Source organism: Fukomys damarensis, unplaced genomic scaffold, assembly GCF_012274545.1.
Source record: "Fukomys damarensis isolate Sample0158 unplaced genomic scaffold, DMR_v1.0_HiC HiC_scaffold_16, whole genome shotgun sequence".
Taxonomy (NCBI): Eukaryota; Metazoa; Chordata; class Mammalia; order Rodentia; family Bathyergidae; genus Fukomys; species Fukomys damarensis.
In genome coordinates this window covers 67988657-68009167 of record NW_022900928.1, presented here as the reverse complement: position 1 = coordinate 68009167, position 20511 = coordinate 67988657, and the positions used below count along the sequence as shown (strand labels likewise).

The following is a 20511-nucleotide window of genomic DNA, read 5'->3' as shown; positions in this document are numbered from 1 at the left end:
AAAACAAAACAAAACAAAAAACTATGTGTCTTTTACCATAATCAAAAAAAAAATTTTTTTTTTTGGTACCAGGGATTGAACTCGGGTCCTTGCACTTGCAAGGAAGGCCACCAAACCACTGAGCTAAATCCATGGCCCCATAATCAATTTTTTATAAAATTGTTTTAACATTCACTGTATTTTTCAACTACAAGTCAAACACTGCCAAATTTATGAAAATTTAAGATGTTAAAATACAGAGCCATTTGAGCACCTAGATTAAAAACAAAACAAAACAATGGCTCGGGATTTAGCTGAATGGAGCCAGGTCCTGAGTTTGATTCCCAGTACCAAAAACAAAAACAAAAAAACAACTAAGTCATGTGAAAGTGGGAACAACTAAGCCAGCCTCAATATTTCTCCACAGTAAGATTCCATATGCTAGTAGGGTCCAATGTCAGAAGATGATATAATAACTAAAATTTATTTTCTTTGCTTTTTTTTTTAAATATTGGAAATAGAGATAAAAGAAATCCTTGGAGAATAAGGAAATGGAGTACCCACTGCCCTTCTTGGGGAAAGCTAATTTTGAAAACAAAGGTCCATCCAATAAAAATATAATCAAAATAACTCAGGAATATAGAAGTTAATGTAAAAGTACTAAGAGGAAGAACTGGATCAAGTAACATACAGACAAAAAAAAAAAATAACCTTTGAAAAAAGTCACTTCCATCCCATGTAGTTGAGACACTAATGCATCATGAACAGAGAACTGATTTAACGTTCTACCCTATCCCTATCCCCATTTGCACACAGTTAAATTTCAACACATGGCATTTTTTTAAAACGAGGATTTGAGATTCCCCCCTCCTTCCACCTATTACACTAGAATATAAACTCTATTACAACAAGATCCTCTGGCTCACTACTATATAACAAGACAGTGCTGGTACAGAATAGTTACACAGTAAATATTTGTGTAAAGAAATTTGGATATTTACCATAGAGCAACAAAAGGGTAAGGATATATTCCTTTTCATATTTATTTGAGAAATTATTCTATTTACATACTAAGGCTTAATCAAGTCTCTAAAAGAACTATTTATTTGGAGTAATGGACCCTATAACTCAAGTTATAGGGGAACCTTTAGTTTGTCTTATCCTAAGCAATTTAACCAGATCTGTGATTTATCATTTCATCCCTACAACTGTCACAACGAGAACCAAAAAGATTTTTAATTTCTCTAGGAAATAGGAACCTCAGCTATATAGACTAAGTGTAAAACAGGACTATCTAAATGATTTGAGGAATTAATAGAAAGCTATAACTACATAGCAATAATCTGCAAATATTGTTTTAAAGCAGATAAGAGCTAATATTTTCTTAGCAGTAATAATGAAGCAGACAGAATTTAAAAATGATTTTATTATAGAAGGATCAGTTTCTAACAAATAAAAATGTAGTGCCTATTCCTTAACTATGTAAGTAATATTACAGTTCTTTAAAACTGGGTAAAAAAAAAAAAGATACTAGATATGGGCAGATGGACTTGCTCTATCTTCTGGGTTCTAACCAGTAGTTTCCTGGTTCCCACCAATAGCATTCTGGGTATAGTCATTTAGCTGTATTATTTACATCTCAAATTCAATAAATCCAATCCTTACTTTGTGCCCCCTAGCTGATATACTTAGAAATCTAGAAGTTATTAATGACATTTTCTCTCCCTCAATCCTCACATCTCATATACCCAAGTCGCTATCAACAATTATGAAACATCTATCATATACTAGGCATTCTCTAGTATCTGAAGACAATTAGCTTAGAGTCAGCCATCTTGTCGAGTCTAAACAACTATTTGATACATTTTGCCACACCTATTCTTGAACAAATCCTCCAATCCATCTTCCCATGTAACAGCCATATAATTTCAAAATACAAATCTTGCATCCCTGCCCTGCTTAAATTTCTTCAAAAGTTCTCCACTGAATTTAAGGAGAAAAATCCAAATGTCAAACATGACCTACAAGTGTCAAGTATAGCGCTTGTTACCTAGCTAACCCAAACTCCTGTCACTCTCCTGCTCACTCACTATGCTCTAGCAATAGCGACCTTCCTTCATTGCCTCACATGCATTCTTTCCCCAGAAATGAGATGTTCTGCATGCTTCTCTCTTTGTCTGGGACCTTCTCTCAGCCAACCTAACTCTTGGAGCTCTTTGCTTAAAGGCTGTTAACCTCAGAGTTAACTCTGCTTGCCAATTTGAATTGGGACCCTGCTGTCACTGGCTTCTTTAATTATCCTATCCTCTGTTCTAATACCACTTACTACATTTTATATTTATCTATTTTGTGTTCAATGTTAGTCTGTAGCACTGAACAGCTCTGTGAGTACACAGTAACCTAGCACACAGCATAGATCCTGAAAGAATTCTGTAAGTAATTGTTGAAAAAGTTAATATTTCAACCAAGGAAAAGAGACAAGGGTATATTCTAAGCTGAGGGAGAAGCATATGCTATTGTTTGAAGAAACTGGAAGTAGCTCAATATGGCTGAGGTGATGAGATTGCATAGGACACTAAGGATTTCTAGAGAGAAGCAGCTAGATAAATGCAGATCTATAGATTATACAGCAAAATTTGAACTCCAGTCTATAAAAAGAAGCTGAATCCCAGAGATCTTGATTTAGGGAACAAGACGGGGGGACAGCCTTCAAAGATGTTCCCTCCTCCAGGAGATAGTAGACGTATTATCTACTAAAAATAATGGAGACTGACATGTTTTAAAACAGCCAGTAATATGATCCAATTTGTATTTTAGAAATATCACCTTGCAAACATCATGGAACATGGTTGGACAGATAGGGTATGAAAATGATGGAAGGAAAGTCAATCAGAAAATATTTATAGTACAGATTTTTTTACTGAAGATTTAAATGAGAGCAACATCAAATGCAACAAAGAGGGATAAATACCAAAGAGAATATTATAAAAATAAATCTTGAACCTTCAGTAGACTTAGAAAATAAAGAAGAGAAAGGAATTCCCAGGATTTGAGCTTAGATGACAAAGCATTTAATTATACAACTGGCCAAGAAAAGAAACCTAGTAACAAAACCGGGAAGAAAGCAGTCTTATGTTTTTCAAAGCGCCTGTGGGACAATGGTAGATATATCTACTAAGGAAAAGAGTTCAGTGCACAGATATGATCTGGAAATTCAGATATGAATAACATCAACATGGTAGAAGAATCATAAAAGAAGTAGATTGGGGGGATCAAACTCAGGACCTTGCGCTTGCAAGGCACGTGCATTGCCAATGACCTAAATCTCCAGCTCCAAGTAGATTTTTACTAGCACATGTATTTAATATCATCTGTAAAACATAAAGGTTAGACTAAATCAGAAAATACTTCCAAAATTATATGATGTTACTCATTATTGCTTTATTTATTTATTTATTTTTGGTACCGGGGATTGAACTCGGGTCCTTGTGCTTGCAAGGCAGGCCACCGAACTGCTGAGCTAAATCCCTGGCCCTCATTATTGCTTTCTACTGAATCATAAAAACCCACAAACAAAGGATAATAAGTTTATTTTAAAGCGCGTGGTATATACCTATAGTTTCTACTTCCTAATGTTCTCACAATGTATTCTGAATTCAGACTTTATGTCACAACTGCATAAAACAAAAAATATATTAAAATGTGTAGTTATAATTTCTCTTACAATGTTAGGATACTGGGAGGAGGGAGAATCCAACTATTTAAAAAAGTATTATCATCTTATATACTACTCTGAAAGTCTTCCTTCTTAAACAAATATAAATGATACCTCTTTTGTAAGAGTTTTACTTAATTTAAACATCATCAATTATGTTCCAGGTCTTGTAGTAAACATTAATATCTTAACCTGATAAAGGGCACTGACCCCCTCCCCCATAAAACACCTACATGACCTTATACTTCATGATGAAAAAGTGAGTGTTTTCCCCTCAAGATCAGTTAAAGGACAGGGATGTCTCCTCTTAACATTTATACTCAACACTGTACTAACCTAAGCGCAATAAAGCAAGAAAAATAAGTAAAGGCATCCAGATTGAAAAGGAAGATATTCAATTGTCTCTACTCACCAGCTACATGATATTTTATATAGAAAACCTTGTGCAAACAACAAAATAAGCTACTAGAATTAATTAATTTCACAAGGCTGCAAGATACAAAATTAACAATAAGTTGATTTCTGTTTCGTACTAGCAATAAACAATGAAAATTAATGGCATAAAAATATTAACTATTCAGAGAAAAATCTGACAAAAAAATGTATTAGACCTGTAAACTAAAAACTAGCAAATATGGCTGAGAGAAATTAAGACCTAAATAGATGCTATGTTTACATATTAGAAAACTCATTACTATTAGCATTTATTCCCCCAACTGACCTACAGATTCAATGTATTTCCAGTCAAAAGTCCCCAGAGGGCTTTTTAAAAAGGAATTGGCAAGCTAATTTTAAAGTACAGATGGAAATGCAAACAATTAAGAAGAGCCAGCAATTCTGAAAAAGAACAAAGTTGGAGAACTTGATTTTAAGACTTACTGTAAAGCTATAATAGGGACGGGGATGTAGCTCAGTGGCACCATGCCTACCTGGCAAGGGCAAGGTCCTGAATTTGATCCCTGGTACCAAAACAAAAAACAAAACAAAAAAAAGCTACAGATAAGATAATGTGGGTATTAAGCCAAAACAGACCAATAAAGCAATAGGACAGAATAAAGACCCCCACACACACATATGAACAGTTGATTTCCAACAATGGTACAAAAGCCATTCAACAGAGAAAGGAGAGTCTCTTCAACAAATGAAACTGGAACATTTGGCTATCCATATGAAAATCTACGCCTCACACATTATCATAAAAACTATCTCAAAATGCTTCAGAATTCTCAAAGTAAAATCTAGAATTATAAAACTTCCAAAAGCTACAGAAGAAAAACTTTGTTATTGGGTTAGTCAATTACTTCTTAGCACAATCTACAAAAGAAAAAAAGATATAATGGAATTCAAAATATAAAAACTCTACTGCTGGAAACGTGAACTGTATCTCAATAAAGCCATTAAAAAGAGAAGAATGAAACTACAAGCCAGAGAGTAGCAGAGCAGGAGAAAACTCCCCCCGCCCCCATGGTGCTAAAGATTGAACCCAGGGCTTTTATACCGAACTCTATCTCCATCCTTTTTACATTTTTTTTAAATTTAAAGACAGGTCTCACTATATTGCCCAGGCTGAGCTTGAATTTGGGATCCTGCTACCTGAACCTCCTACAGTAATGAGATTACAGCTTCATTCCACCATGTCCAGTAGGAGAAATGATTTCCAAATCATGTATTTAATAAAGAATTTGTATTCAGGATATATAAGAAACTCTCACAACTCGATAAAAAAACAATTCAATTAAAAACCAAGATGTGGAGAGTAAATAAGCATATGACAAGATGTGCAATATCATTAGTCATTACATGAAATACAGGTAAAAACAACATGATATCATTACATGCCCACTAAAATGGTTGAAATTTTTAAAAACTGACAATGTTAATAAATATCAATGAGACTATGGGCAACTGGAACACCATTTAGTTACTTTGGAAAATAGTTTTTCAAAAAATTAAAATATACACTTATCACACAATACAGCCAGCCCACTCCTAGGTTTTAACCAAGAGAAATAAAAACTTACGCCCAAAGATTTGTACATCGGGCCGGGGATTTAGCTCAGCGGTTCGGTGGCCTGTCTTGCAAGCGTAAGGACCTGAGTTCAATCCCCGGTACCAAAAAAAAAAACCCCAAAGATTTGTACATAAATGTTCAAAGTAAACTTAGTCTAAAACTGGAAACAACACTTGCATGCAGTATATAGATCCATATACTGAAATATTCAGCAATATAAAGAAATAAATTATTGATAGCAAAGAACACAGGCAAATCTCAAAATAATTATGCAAAATGAAATAAATCAAACAAAAAGGCTCATATACTATATGAGATGATTTCTACATAGGTATATGCAAACTATATTGATAAAAGCAGAACTGTAAATGACTAGGAACAGGTAGAGAGAGGAAGGATGAAATATACAGAAACTTTTGAGGTGGTAGTTCCATTTATTTTCTGCAGTGATAGTTTCTTTCACCTTTCACATTTCAGCACAGCTGTTATAATCTAAAAAAAACTAATGCTTAAACTTCCCATGGATATTAATTTTGCTTCATGAAAAGATTCAATGGTCTTAATTATTTTCTACCCATTTAAATAAACAGCACTTGAGAGTATACATCAAGAGTTAAGAGGGGGCCGGGGATTTAGCTCAGTGGTTCCACCGTCTGCCTCACAAGCACAAGGTCCTGAGTTCAATCCCTGGTACCAAAAAAAAAGAAAAAGGGGTAAGAGGGCCAGAGATGTAGCTCAGCGGCATGGCAACTGCCTGGCAAGTGTAAGGTCCTGAGTTAGATCCTGGGTACCAAAATAAAAAGAGTAATAAACAAGTCAGCAAATAAATAAACCAAAATGCAACTCTGCTACTATGTTTTCTGTGGCACAGTTGAAGAATTTAGTAACACGCTAGTAATGCATTAAATAGAATACTAGTTAAGCCTACAGTAATGAAGTTCTATGCTATCAACAATTCTAGCAAGCTTAAGAACTTTACTAAACTTGTTTGGTAGAGTTTTTTTTCTTTCTTTTCAATATTTTACACTTATTAATTCCTTAAAGTATCACTTAATAGTAAAATGAATAGTTTTAGCCAAGAGAATCTTTGGATATTAAAAAAAAGTATTGAGTTACTTATGTATTTTATTGATATACTATACAAATCTTCTGTTAACCCATTCAGTCAAAAAAATGAATTTTGTAACTGTATACTATATAGTCAGACAGTACTCTAGGTTCCCAAGATATATGAAAGAAAAGGAGGGCAACAACAAACATTAATGATCTCAATAAATAAATGTATATAAAATATAACACGTTAGAAGGTGATAGATATTCTAGGTTATCTCCTGTTGACCCAAAAAGTAAAGCAGGTTATAGAGAATCAGTAATGGAAACTAAATATATAACATACAATAAAAACTCTACAGCAGCGATGGGGATATAGCTTAGTAGTAAAGTATTTGCCTAGCATTTGCAAAGCAGCATGCACAAGGCCCTAGGTTCTGTCCCCAGCACCACAGAAAAAAACAAAAAACACTCTAAAGCAAAAAACAACCGACCCTCTAAAGCAGCAAGACTAAATCCTTTTATACTGAAAAAAATCATAATTTCGGTCCTGAACTTTAAATTACCTAGTCCAACCCTCACACTTTGTAGATGATGCTAAATGATTTACCCAATCATTCAGTTCTTGACAGAAACTGGGATCTCTGTCTCTCCTAGTCACTTCCTGGGCATCAATCTTTGTGATATCAAATAGTTGCAATAAAATGCTTTAATATGCTTGTATTTATACAATGGAAAAGGCATTGAAGTCTGACTGGCCTAACCTTTACCACTTCATGCCTTTGTTACTATTACTTAACCTTTCAAAATGCAAATTTTCTCCTCTATAAAAGATGAGGATAGTTTTGAGACTGAGTTGTTATAAGGATTAAATGTAGTAGCTTATGTAAGACACCCACATGTCAGCACATAAATATGCAACTAATATTTACATACTAGCACCAAAAATGGTATATCATCTGCATGAGTTTATCATGTTCTCTACTAGACTATAAATCTAAACTACTTGGGATAATGTAAATGCTCAATAAGCATATTAATTTGCTAATATTTGAGGGATCACCAGTTTTCAAAATACAACAATGTAATAACTCATATAAGTGTGATAGAGATAATCAAATTAACTGAAAGCTTTCACATATTTTCTGTCTACAGAGAAGTCTGCAACACTAAACACTTTTAGTATATGTGCCTCCAAAGGGAGCATAGCACTAAACCCTTTAATGTCATAAAATATAGTCCTAGGTTTTTCTGGAACAAAACAGCTTCTATCATGAAAAACACTTAAGAAAGAAAAATTCTTCAGTATTATATAACACTTATGCCTTTGCTTCTAAATTCATGATATAATTTGGGAAGGGGGAAGGCAGAATGCAATCCCAATACCATCACAGCAATTCAGTAGCTTTTCATATTTATAATCAACATTTTAGCTGACAAGAGCAAAAATACCACTAACTGAACAAAGGATAAAATAATTCAAATTTATGTAACAATACCTGGTGCTATGGGCAGCACCTTTTCCATATCATTACATATTTCAATTTAATTTCAAAATGAAAAACAATCAAAATACTCTGAAAAGACACTCCCTTCCCCCCCACGATGAAGCCCAGCTCCCCATTCCTCTTTCATGGTCTCTAGGGTATCAAAGGGAAACAACCATCCTGAAGCTTGACATAATTAAATCACAATCTACAGAATAATAAGTCAAAGTCCTAGCTAAGATTCAAGAGCCATTATACCAATTCAGTTCTAAAAAGGTAACAGAAGGATGCTGCTTTCCACCCTTTTGAATAAAGATATCCCTGCAATGCCGGATGTTAAAACCTTTGTTCTCAAGCTAAGCAATTAAGGCATGAATTTTCAAAACTAGGCATTTTCTTCCTTTAGATCAAATTAAGCTTTGTAAAACAGGAAGTAGAAAAAATCTTAAAAACTATTTTAAGAAATAATAATGAATAATGAAAAATATCCTTTTCCCTGTTTTTTTTTTCCTGTTACAGGTACATCAATTTCACTGAAGCTAATTTTTTACCGTTGCACCATATTTTATACACTACCAAGAAAACAAAGACAGCAATGAATTACCTGGAGCACTGGACAAATAAGCAGACATGTAGAAGCTCAAAAGGCTTGTTTCCATGGAGTAGAAGAAAATGAAATCCTTACTGAACACCACTCCCTTAGCAATGGTAAGCTTTTCCTTTATAAATACATTCTACATCCTTAGAAAGGCATTTGTCGGATGATTTTATTGACCACAAGAGGGATGATAAGAAGAAACCCCACCTCTTCTCCCACTCCCAATCACTAACATCATTTAAAGCCCAACGCTGCAGCTAATGGAAAGGCAGAAAATAACACCCATGAAATTTTCCCTAGATTACACTATAATGTATATATAAATGATAAAGCAAAAATTTAGCTGACAATTTTTTAAGAGAGCAAGCCAAACAGTTCCGATCTAATTACAGAACCACAAAAAAATTTTTTTTTTCACTCTGAACACAGTACAATTTTTAAATTTGGAATTTCTTGAATATAGTACCACAGATGGATCCCTCAAATATCTTGAAATTTTGTTGGTACTCCTTTCCCTAAAGCCAGATAAATGAAATGATTTAGAATTTATCCACAAACACACAAATGCATGCACACACACACACACACACACACACACACGCACGCACACACATATGTCCCACTCCTTTTATTGGTAGTATGGCCCCTTTAAGAGAATTTTGACAGGAGGTAGGAGTGGAAGAGAAACTTAAACTGGGGGGGGGTATTTAATGCTCCAATAAGCCTAATTAAGTTTGTAAGCAAGGCTGGAAGGACTGACACACACACACGCCCGCACGCACACACATATGTCCCACTCCTTTTATTGGTAGTATGGCCCCTTTAAGAGAATTTTGACAGGAGGTAGGAGTGGAAGAGAAACTTAAACTGGGGGGGGGTATTTAATGCTCCAATAAGCCTAATTAAGTTTGTAAGCAAGGCTGGAAGGACTGAAATTTCTTCATGCTATTCTGTCTGTTTGTGTTAGATTACTGTAAATCTTCCCAGGTCTTTAACTATGCCTCAGGCATTTATGAGTCTGGCACTCTGATAACTAGCATACTTGCCACTAATAGTAAAAGGAGGTAAGAGACACATTCACTCAAACTAACCCCTAAAAGAAATGTAATTTTGTTAAAATAGTATAATCTGCTTCACCCACTTTTCACTAACAAATACATTGTCATACTAAGACTCAACAGCCTCTAGTGTCCTTTTCTGAAGCATCAACCCAACTTAACATTTCCATGCACATGATTTCTAGAATCAATGTATTAGTAATGAATGAAAACCATGTTCATTGTTTCATAAAATGTATTCCTGCGCTGTGGGTACATATCAGTGATGAAGCACTTGTCTAGCATGTACAGGGCCCTGGGTTCGACCCCCCAGCACCACAAAAACAAACATATTCCTTAAAATATGAATATATCTAATTTTAAGTTATTTCCCAATAGTCACCCATATAAATTATAACCCAGGGTCATGTGCATTTGTATAGAAATTCACGGATCTCAGAACCATAGTGAACAATGAAAAATCAGCTTCCAAGGAACCCACACTTTTGCAAATATAGTTAGTAGCACATATACTAATATATATATATATATATAAAATATATAATATACATACACTGTATATGTATGTACTACATGGGACGTATACACATATAAAATATATGTATAAATATATATGTGAAGATTTTATAGATCTTAAAAGCAAAAAACTAATGGCTTTAATACCTTTGGGCAATATTAAAGAACACTTATTGAACTTATGGTTTATAAGTACTTAATACATTAATAGTGATCAAAGAAAATAGCTCCAATCTGATCAAAGCAAGGCAAGCTAGACTACTGAATGCTGGTATCATTAGACTTACTCCACCTCACCTGCAGTCTCATGTTCTTCTAATGCTTAGCACTTTTGGTCTGTCCCATCTATCCCAAGAATCATTAAGCTCCCCACAGGTGAAAGCTTGTGATGAAAGAACTTCACACATCAGCTTAAAACTTAAAGCCAACTAATTGCAACATCTCTATCATCATACATCACCAAACAAAACTTAAAGTTACCTATTAATCTCTCTTTTATCGATTACCTATAATCTCTCTCTTCTAACAAAATCTCCCATTGCTCTCCTCCCTAAGTTTGTCACTGTGTACTCTAGAACTCTCTTTCTATAACAGACCAAGCACAGTTCTGCTACAGTCTCAAACTTCTTCATAGAATGTACTTCAACTTCCTAACTAAAAACTGGCTCTCCCCAAAGACATTCTCTGCATTACTATACCAACTTTTTTAATTGAAACCACCCCATCTTTCAAACCCCAATGTTTAAAGAGTACAGAAGGAAGTTTATAATTTTTTCAATTTTCCTGAAAATCCAAATAACATAAAAATGTTCAATTTTAGGGAAATCTAAATTAAAACCAAAACTGCACACTGAAGGAGAGGTGAGAATATACGTAGTACTTGAAGAAGATACAGAGCACCTAGAACCCCTGTACCAGTGATGGCAAACCTTTTAAAGCTTTCAATGATAACAAACAGCCTAGTGCAACATATGTGCCATACATTCGCGCCACTACCACTGCTGGTGAGAATGTAAACTGATACAACCACTACAGAAAAGTGTTTGGTAATATTAACTAAAGCTGACCCGTAATTCTACACCTAGGAAGAAAGATATGTTCACAGGAAGGCATATCCATGAATGTCCCTAAAGACCATTATAGTAGTAATAGTCCCAAACTAGACTTCTTAAATGTTCATCTGCAGTAGAATGGGTAAAAACACTGAGATATATTCACACATTAGAATATAAATCAATAATGAATGAACGATGACCACTCAAAACAACAGATAAATGTCAAACAATTCAAGAAAAAGAAGCTAAATTTTTAAAAAAAGAACAAAAGCAATCCAAGTTTAAGCATGTCAGGTATTATAGTATATACTTTTAATCCCAGCTACCAGGCAATTTAGTGAGGCTCTGTCTCAGAATTTAAAAATTTTTTTAAAAAGCCTAAAGATGTAACTCAGCAGTAGAGTGCTTGGCTAACATGCACAAGGTGCTGGGTTCAATCCCCAGTATGATACACATGCAGAAAGAAACAGAAAAACTATATGACTTGAAATCATACTCTTAGGTATTTACTCATGTGATCTGAAAACTTAAATCTATACAAAAATCTGCCCATAAATATTTTATATCAGCTTTGTTTATATTACTATTAAAAACTGGAAACAACCAAGGTATACTTCCATGGGGGAATGAAAAAACACTCATCTACACAGTAGAAGATCATTCAATGATTAAAAAATAATGAACTATTAACCTATACATTATTAATGGATCTTAAATGTATATTACTATTTTCAATAAGCCAGAAGCAAATCCAACAATTATTATTCCATTCATACGACCCTCTGGAAAATGCAAAAGTAGAGGCAGAAAATAGACTGGCAGTTGCTAAGGAATGGAGGAGTAGGGAGTGCATTACTAAAAAGGGAACACAAATGGGAACATTTAGGGTACAGAATTTGTTCTTGCGCTACTTCAGTGATCCACGACTCTATGCATTTGTTCAAACCCACAGAACAGCATAATATGAATAACGAACATGAATAAATGCTAACTAATCAAAAAACATCAGCCAAAATGTCAGAAGACCTCAAAACTAAATATGGATTGTGATAACTAATTGCACTATATCTGTATGACATGACTGTGTGAAGGGGTAGTAAAAAAGGAGATGGCCTAACTTTGGAAAATGGCATTTTGACTTAAAATTGTAAGGCTAATGACAAAAGAAGCTATTCACTATATTCTATACTATAGGTAACACTATATTCTAGTTGGGAAATTTATTTCTCATAGGTATGGGTTAACAATTCTGAAAATGCTTTTCATGAGTACTCAGGTTGAGCAAATAAGTGATGGATGGATAATGGGTGAATGCTTTCATGTTTCTCACTGAGAAGCAGCCTACACCCTGTAGTACTGGATTAAAACTGGAGACATCAGTATAAGCTCATGTTTAAATTAACATACACACACACACACACACACAAATGTAGGTACAGAAACAATTATAAATGATTATGTATACATGGAGTAGTATACACACATATGTTACATAGCTGTCTTGAGAGGACCTAAAAGCAATGGCACCCCAATAGCAATAAGCCTACCCACAACCTACATTTTGGTTATTAAATACAATTCTTCAATAAAAGGAACTGAATGACTCTATAGCTGGGCAAAGAAAATAAAGATAAGCCTGAGACATTCTGTAGTACAAAAAAAGGTAAAGAGGTACTTAAAAAACAAAAGGATAGGGGTATGGGGAAGGGAAATAAAACCAACTTGAAAACCTTCCCACAGTCAAAGATAGTACAATCCAACCAACCAAATAGTAGCATACAATAGATTAGACCTCAAAGTATAGAGTATGTTAAATCCATTTTGGAAAAAAAATGGCTAAAAACTAAAAGACAAACCTTTTCAGAAAAAAATGTCAAATCACATATAGATATGTTCCCCTTTCCAAAGTGTGAGTTAGATTTAGTGAGTCTTTTCTAAAGCTAGAGAATAGAAAGAAAAAGGATAACTTAAATGTGAAGAAATCTGGCAAACACTAACAACCAAGTAGCCAAGGTTAATAGCAGCAGTGAAGTCATGTGGACATCATGTACCTTTGATATGATGATGAAAAGGGTATTTTACCCCTATGGGATTCTTTCCAAAATTATATAATTCCTAGTGTAACACAGAGAAACAAGAGCAAATCTTGACTAGGTAACATTCTACTAAATACCTAGCTAGTATTCCTCAAGGCTATCAAGTCATAGAAAAAAAAGATCAAGAAACCACCACCAACAAGAAGATAGGGAAGCATGAAATTAAATACAACATGGTATCCTGAATTTGACCCTGGAACAGGAAGAAGTTGTTAAAAAAAAAAAAAAAGCTAGCAAAATCCAAATAAAGTCTGGAGTTCAGTTAATAGTAATGTGCCAATGCCCATTAGTTTTCAAAGATGTATTCTAAGAAGTTAATAATAATGAGAAAAACTGGGTATGTGGGAACTCTATGCAACATTTCTGTAAATCTAAAATTATTCCAAAGTAAAGTCTACTGAGCAAATAGTCTATAATTCTAGAAGAACAGTGGATGCATTTGGGATAATGAATTCAACTACAAGCTGAAAAACATTTCTACAAAGGACACTCCATCCACATTCAGATGACTCCACTAGTAAACTCTCTCAAGCATTTAAAGGAAGCCACATTAACAATTCTACACGTGCTCTTTTTGAAAACACAACACTTCTGAACTAGTTCTTTCTTTCTGGTTTTTCTTGTTTGTTTCTTTGTTCTAGGGATTGAAACCACGGCCTTGCAACAAGCACTCTACCACCTCAATTACAACATTAGGTTTGTTTTTTTTGTTGCTGTTGTTTTTGAGACAAAGTCTTACTATATTGTCCAGGCTGGCCTTAAACCTGCAATCCTGTTGCCACAGCCCATGTAGCTAGGGTCAGGATTACAGTTATATACCAACAAGCCTGAATTTCAGAAGTCAATATTACCCTGATATCAAGACAAAGCAATGACATCTTAAGAAAATTAAAAACAATATCCCTCATGAATGAAGATGCAAAATTTTTTGTCAAAATATCAGAAAATTATATAAAAAGGTAATAGATAATGACCAACTGGATTTATATTGATAATGCAAGGTTGTTTCAACATTCAAGTATCAATGAAATTCACTATACCATTAGTCCAAATAGAAAAGAAAAACCATAACCACCTTAACAGATACAGAAAAAGCTTTTGGCAAAATTCAATACCTGTTAATAAAATTTCTCACAATTTAGGCATAGATGGTGATTTCTCCAAATTGATAAAGGGTGTGTATGTAAAATAAACACCTATAACATACTTAATGGTTTGAACTTTGAATGTCTTACCTAAGATCAAGAACAGCATCAGGCATGCTGGGCACACCTGTAATCCAAGCTACTTCAGAGATGGAAGCACTATCAAGGCCAGCCTGGGCAACTTAGTCAGATCCTGTCTCAAAATTTAAAAACTAAATAAAAAGGTGTAGGAGTGTGGCTTGGTGGCAGAATGTTTGGCTAGAATGCATAAGGACCAGTATTGGGGGGTTAGCAGGGCAATAATGTCAAAAAGTCTGTTCTTACCATTCAAAAATTTGTTTCAGTCAAATAGCTAAAGCAATGAAAACACATAAAATGTGCCCTGCGAGGCGGCACATGCCTGTAATCTCAGCACTTGGGAGGCTGAAGCAGGAGGATCGCCACAAGTTCAAGGACAGCCTGGGCTACACAGTGAGTTCAAGGCCAGCCTGAACTATGCTGTAAGACACTGTTTCAGAAAAAGAAAACATATAAAAAGCTTTCAAATCAAAAAGTAGAAACTGACATGATCATCTAAGTAAAAACATCCAAAGAGATCTAGAAAAAGCTAGAATTAAGTTTAGTAGAACTATTCAAGATCTACATAAAAAATAATTCTACTATATATTAGTAATAAACAATCAAATGTTAACTTTTGGATAGCATACAATAACCTCAAAATATGACAAGCAAGCATTCCTTGTTTAACAACACACCCGTTTAAGAACTGGTTGGATTTACAACCCACTGTTTGGATTTACAACCCATCTTTTTTTTTATATACAGTTCTGTACATCCTATTTATAGAGCCTCAAGGTCTATTGTTTTTGTATAGTACACTTTGTTTATACAGTACTATAATTTTTGCTGGCTGTGCTCTATGGTACAATGTTGTAGTCTTATGTTCTTATACATTACAGTACTGCATATAAGAGTTATGTAAATAAAAGCAAAGTCATCAAGTTGGAGTTTCCTCTGACCATTTCTTTGTTCTGAATATTGTAATATATATAAACTATATACAATTCCTCATTTAGCAATTGATTCATTTAATAACCTAGTTTCAGGAACAGAACTTGGTTGTTAAATGAAGAATGTCTCTGTAGAGAGATGAAGACAAATTAAGTTCAATACCTACATATTTCAAACTATGAAATCTTATGAGAAATTAAAGGAGACTATTTAAATTGAGAATTTACACCCATAAGCTGAAAGTCTCAATTTACAATGTCAATTTTCCCCAAGCTAATCTGGGAAAACATAGTAGTAATAAAAACCCCAAAATATTTTTCCTATTTAGAAATTGACATGTGACTCTAAAGTTCATATGAAAATGCAAAGACCTTGATAAGTCAAAATAATTTTTACGAAAACAACAAAGTTGAAGGACTTAAAGATTTAAGGTAAAAATATTAAAGACATAAGGATAGGCATACAATACCAATGAATGGATCATAAAAGGATCATAAATAGATTCACGCATAAATGGTGTACTATCATTACATCACACCATGTACAAATGCTAAATTTATATGAATCACAGACCTCAATGTAAGAGCCAAGTTTGAAAAAAATTCAAGAAAAGAAGCAAGATAAAAATTTTGTGAATCTAGGTTAGGCCAAGATTTTTTACATAGGACTCAAAAATCATGGACATGAAAAAGTTGATAGACTGGCCTTCACTGAAATACCAGCCTCCTCATTTTGAAAGGTACTGTTTAGAAAATGAAAGAACAAGCTACAAACTGGTAGAAATACTTTTAAAATATATCTAAAAAAGGCTTCATCTCACATTTCAACAAGAATACAAGGTAACTTTTGAGAAGGTCTGAACATTCTAGCTGGGCATTGTAGCAAGTGCTTGTCCCAGCTATAAAGGAGACTAAATCAGGAAGATTGCTTGAGCCTAGGAGTTTGAAACCAACCTGTGAAACAGCAAGATCCTGTCTAAAAACAAAACACACACAAAAAAATACCAACACAGACGGATGGGGTGGGAGTGCCCTGATTGACTTCAAAAACTTCTCAGAAGAAAAAAAAAAAAGCAAATAGTCATTTGAAAAGTCCTCAGAATTATTAGTCTTTATAGAAATTAAAATAAAAAATATAAAGGGATGTCATTCACACACACTACAATGACTAACATTTTTAAAAGCTGCTGAAAATACCAAATTTTGATGAGTACATGAGTACATGTAGAACTGGAATTCTTTCATATTGCCACTGGGAATATAAAATGATAGAAGCACTTTGTAAAACAATTTGGTAGTTTATTATAAAATTAAACATATATTTACCATATAACTCAGTAATCCTACTCTAAAATATTTACCAAATAGAAATGAAAATGTATGTCACACAAAACTCTCAGGCAAACATTCAACTTTATTCAAAATAGAAAAAAATTTAAAACAATCCAAATGTCCACCAATAGGTTGATGGATAAAGAAACTCGCTAGCCTTTAAGAGTTAAGAGGGGCTGGGGATGTATGTAGTTCAGTAGCAGAGCTATGCTTAGCATGTGAAATCCTGGATTCAATTCCCAGAATCAAATGCAAGCACAAAAACAAAGTTGGGGCTTAGTGGGAATTTGTAAAATCAATGGACACAACGTCCTTGAAAAGAGCAAAACTGAGCCCAGCCTGAAGATGTTGCTTGGTGGTAGAATGTGGTCTAGCATGTGCAAAGCACTGGGTTTAATCCTTGGAACTAAACACACACAAAAAGCAATGCTGGCCCCTGCTCTGGCTTTCTATCTCACTATGTGATCATTTCCTCTTGCACAGGCCCCCACCATTGTAATGTCATCATACCAAGAAGTCCTACAGAGCCAGATTGATGTTGGTGAATTGTCAGAACTGTGAACTCAATGAACCTCTTTTCTTTACAATGTATTAAGCCGCAAGTATTTTTGCTATAGCTATAGAAAACAGGCTGATATAACTGGTATACTCACAGAATGAAATTACTAGAAAATAAGGAACTGGCCCTAACTATCACAGGCCTTTAATCCCAGGACTTAGAAAAAAAAGGAACAAACTATTGCTATATCCAAAAATTTGAATGAATCTCAAATACATTAAGTTTAAATGCATTAAGTTTAATAATTTTTAAAAAAGATTACATACTGGAAATAATTTCATTTATTTGAAGTAGGAAAGGTACAACTATTGTGAAATTAAAGCAGAGTAGCAGTTGCAAGGTACTGAACAAAAAGGTAAAAAAGAGAACTTTTGGGGGTGATGAAAACATTAACTATCTTAATCATGGTGGTGGTGGTTAAAAACTGTACATACTTGTCAAGCTCATCAAAGCACATACTCAAAATGGGTGAATATTATTATATGTAAATTGTATTTGAAATAAAGTTCCTTTTTTAAAAGATAAAAGCAGTAATTCAAGTGTCTAGAATTTAAACATCTGGCCAGTTGACAGCTTCTTTAACTTTCTATCTAAACTATCAAAACCTAAATTATTCCTTTATATAAACATAAAATTTTTAGAATTCCACAGGAAAGGAAACCTTTATTTCAAAGTTAAATTTGGTCAGGGGCAAGAAAAAAATATGAGAAAAGGAAAAAATGGAAACGAAATCTTTGTAAACGGGAGGGTGGAGGGGGTAAAGGGATGGCAGGGGTATGGGGAAAAAATGAGAACCAAGATCTGTCACATAAAGGTAAAAAGATCCCAATGATGAATATAACTGTACTGTACACTTAAAAAGTACCAACAAACTAAATAAGATTTTTAAAAAACCAAAGTTAAATTTGAGGGGCCGGGGATTTAGCTCAGTGGCACTGTGCCTAACTCTCAAGCATAAGGTCCTGAGTTCAATCCCCAGTACCTCAAAAAAAAAAAAAAAAAAAAAAAAGTTAAATCTGAAAGGCTGAGCATATTTAAAATTTACTTCTTAGCTCTGAATGTTATTCATAAAAAATTAATATTTCAATGGGCAACATGATATCCATATAATGATGACTTACTTCAACATATGAAATCCAAGCAATTTACCAAAGCAATTCAAATAACTAGGATATTCCTACTAGATCATTTCAGTACCTTATTTACAGTGGAGAAACCAAACAAACACCACTTTGGCCAGGTGACCAAGGTCAATATCAAGTCACAAACTGTGCTGATACTATGTACCCTTGATGTGAGGTGATACAGATGATGATTATCCCTGTGATGTCCCAATAATCCCTATTGCAGGATTATGTTTTATGCTGGACAAGTGCTCTACTATAGAACTACACCCCCAGCTTATCCATTAACTCAAGTCTAATGGTGAGAAAACATTAGATAAAAATTCCAGTTCAGAGGTTTTCTACACTATACCTTACCAGGATTCAGAACTATCAAACTGTCGAGATCACCACAACAAAGAATTCTAAGAAACTGTCAGCTATAAGCATCAAAAGGAGCTAAGGAGACATGGTGACTAAATGCAATATGGTATTCTGAAAGAAAAAGGACAATAGGTAAAAACTAAGGAAATCTAAATAAACTATTATTTTTAATTAATGGTAACACTGATTCATTAATTATAACAAATTGATCATATTGATGTAACATGTTAATAACAGGGAAATCTGAGTACAAGTATGGGCTATATGTTCCTCTCTAGCTTCTGAACTTATCTGTAAATCTAACCCTTTAGAAAATAAATTCTAAACTGGGCGTGATGGCACATGCCTGTAATCCCAACACTTGGGAGGCTGAGGCAGGAGGATCACTGTAAGTTCAAGACCAGCCTGGTCTACGCAGTGACTTCCAGGTCAGTCTCACTACATAGTGAGACCCTGTCTCAAAAAAAAGAAAATAAATTCTAAAAAGAAAGAGCCATCGTGTTACAGAAACTTGTAACACTACAGGTAAAGGAAACAAAAGCTGCAAAGAAGGGAATCGAGAAAAAGGTTGTTGTATGGGGGCTGATTTAAGGAATGTCATTAGTGCTTTAGTAGAAAATTATAGAACTTTTTAAACAATGTAATGGAAGAGATGAAATCATAAAAGGAAAGGTCTAAAAGATGAACTAACAGGGATGTTAAAAATACTCTTCCCACTGCTTATACAGCTGTACTCATGTTTTGACGTCAATTTCAAGACTCCCATGGATTATGGCAACAATTCACTCTTTGGTGTTTGCTGTATAAATTTCAAAGTAAAATCAAAGTTGTTAATGAATGTTCACAGTTTCCATGATGAGAAGACTAACTGTGCTTAAAACCTGAGATACACGGTGATTAATTATGGGGAGTGGGAGTGGGGTAGGAATATAGAGGGTCCTTCTGATCATACTTATTTGTTTAAATTGTTTTCTGTCAGCTCTTTAAGTCATTTATCTTCTCTTTAGTAAGAAACTAAAGTGAAATATTACTGCTCTTATCTCTTTTACAAGTGTGAAAATGATTGGTGGGTAGAGGCAAATTATTCCTTTTAAACCAAGAGTTAATATCCAAAAGTTTTGAAATTCCAAAGTACTGAATATCTGTACATTGTATGGTGGATTTAACTTAATAGAATTATGATCATTTGAATCACTAATATGTGTGAGTCAGCATAATCATTTACTCATAAAAACATTACTTGCTATAACCATTATATACAATCTTCACAATTCAAAGAGAAATGTGTTTTAAGAAATATTTCATTTTTTCCTAAGAACTAAAATTATTAAACTAAAATTTACATAGTCAGTTTTGCAGAATGGAAGTTAATTTGCTATGCCTCATTACAGGAAAATCATCTTTATTAGTAGA

At 34.0% G+C, this 20511-nt stretch overlaps 1 protein-coding gene across 3 annotated transcripts in view; it reads right to left on the bottom strand.

Annotated features, from left to right (window-relative positions):
• Positions 1-20511, bottom strand: part of Arhgef12 (Rho guanine nucleotide exchange factor 12) — a 151547-nt gene that overhangs the window by 101609 nt on the left and 29427 nt on the right. Inside the window, exon 1 of one of the 3 annotated variants that reach the window (XM_010629242.2) lies at positions 8847-8917. The exons of the other annotated variants lie outside the window; for them this stretch is intronic. The gene's annotated coding sequence lies outside the window, so the exon portion shown is untranslated. Of the gene's footprint in view, positions 1-8846; positions 8918-20511 lie in introns of those variants that run through there. 3 annotated transcript variants of the gene reach the window in all.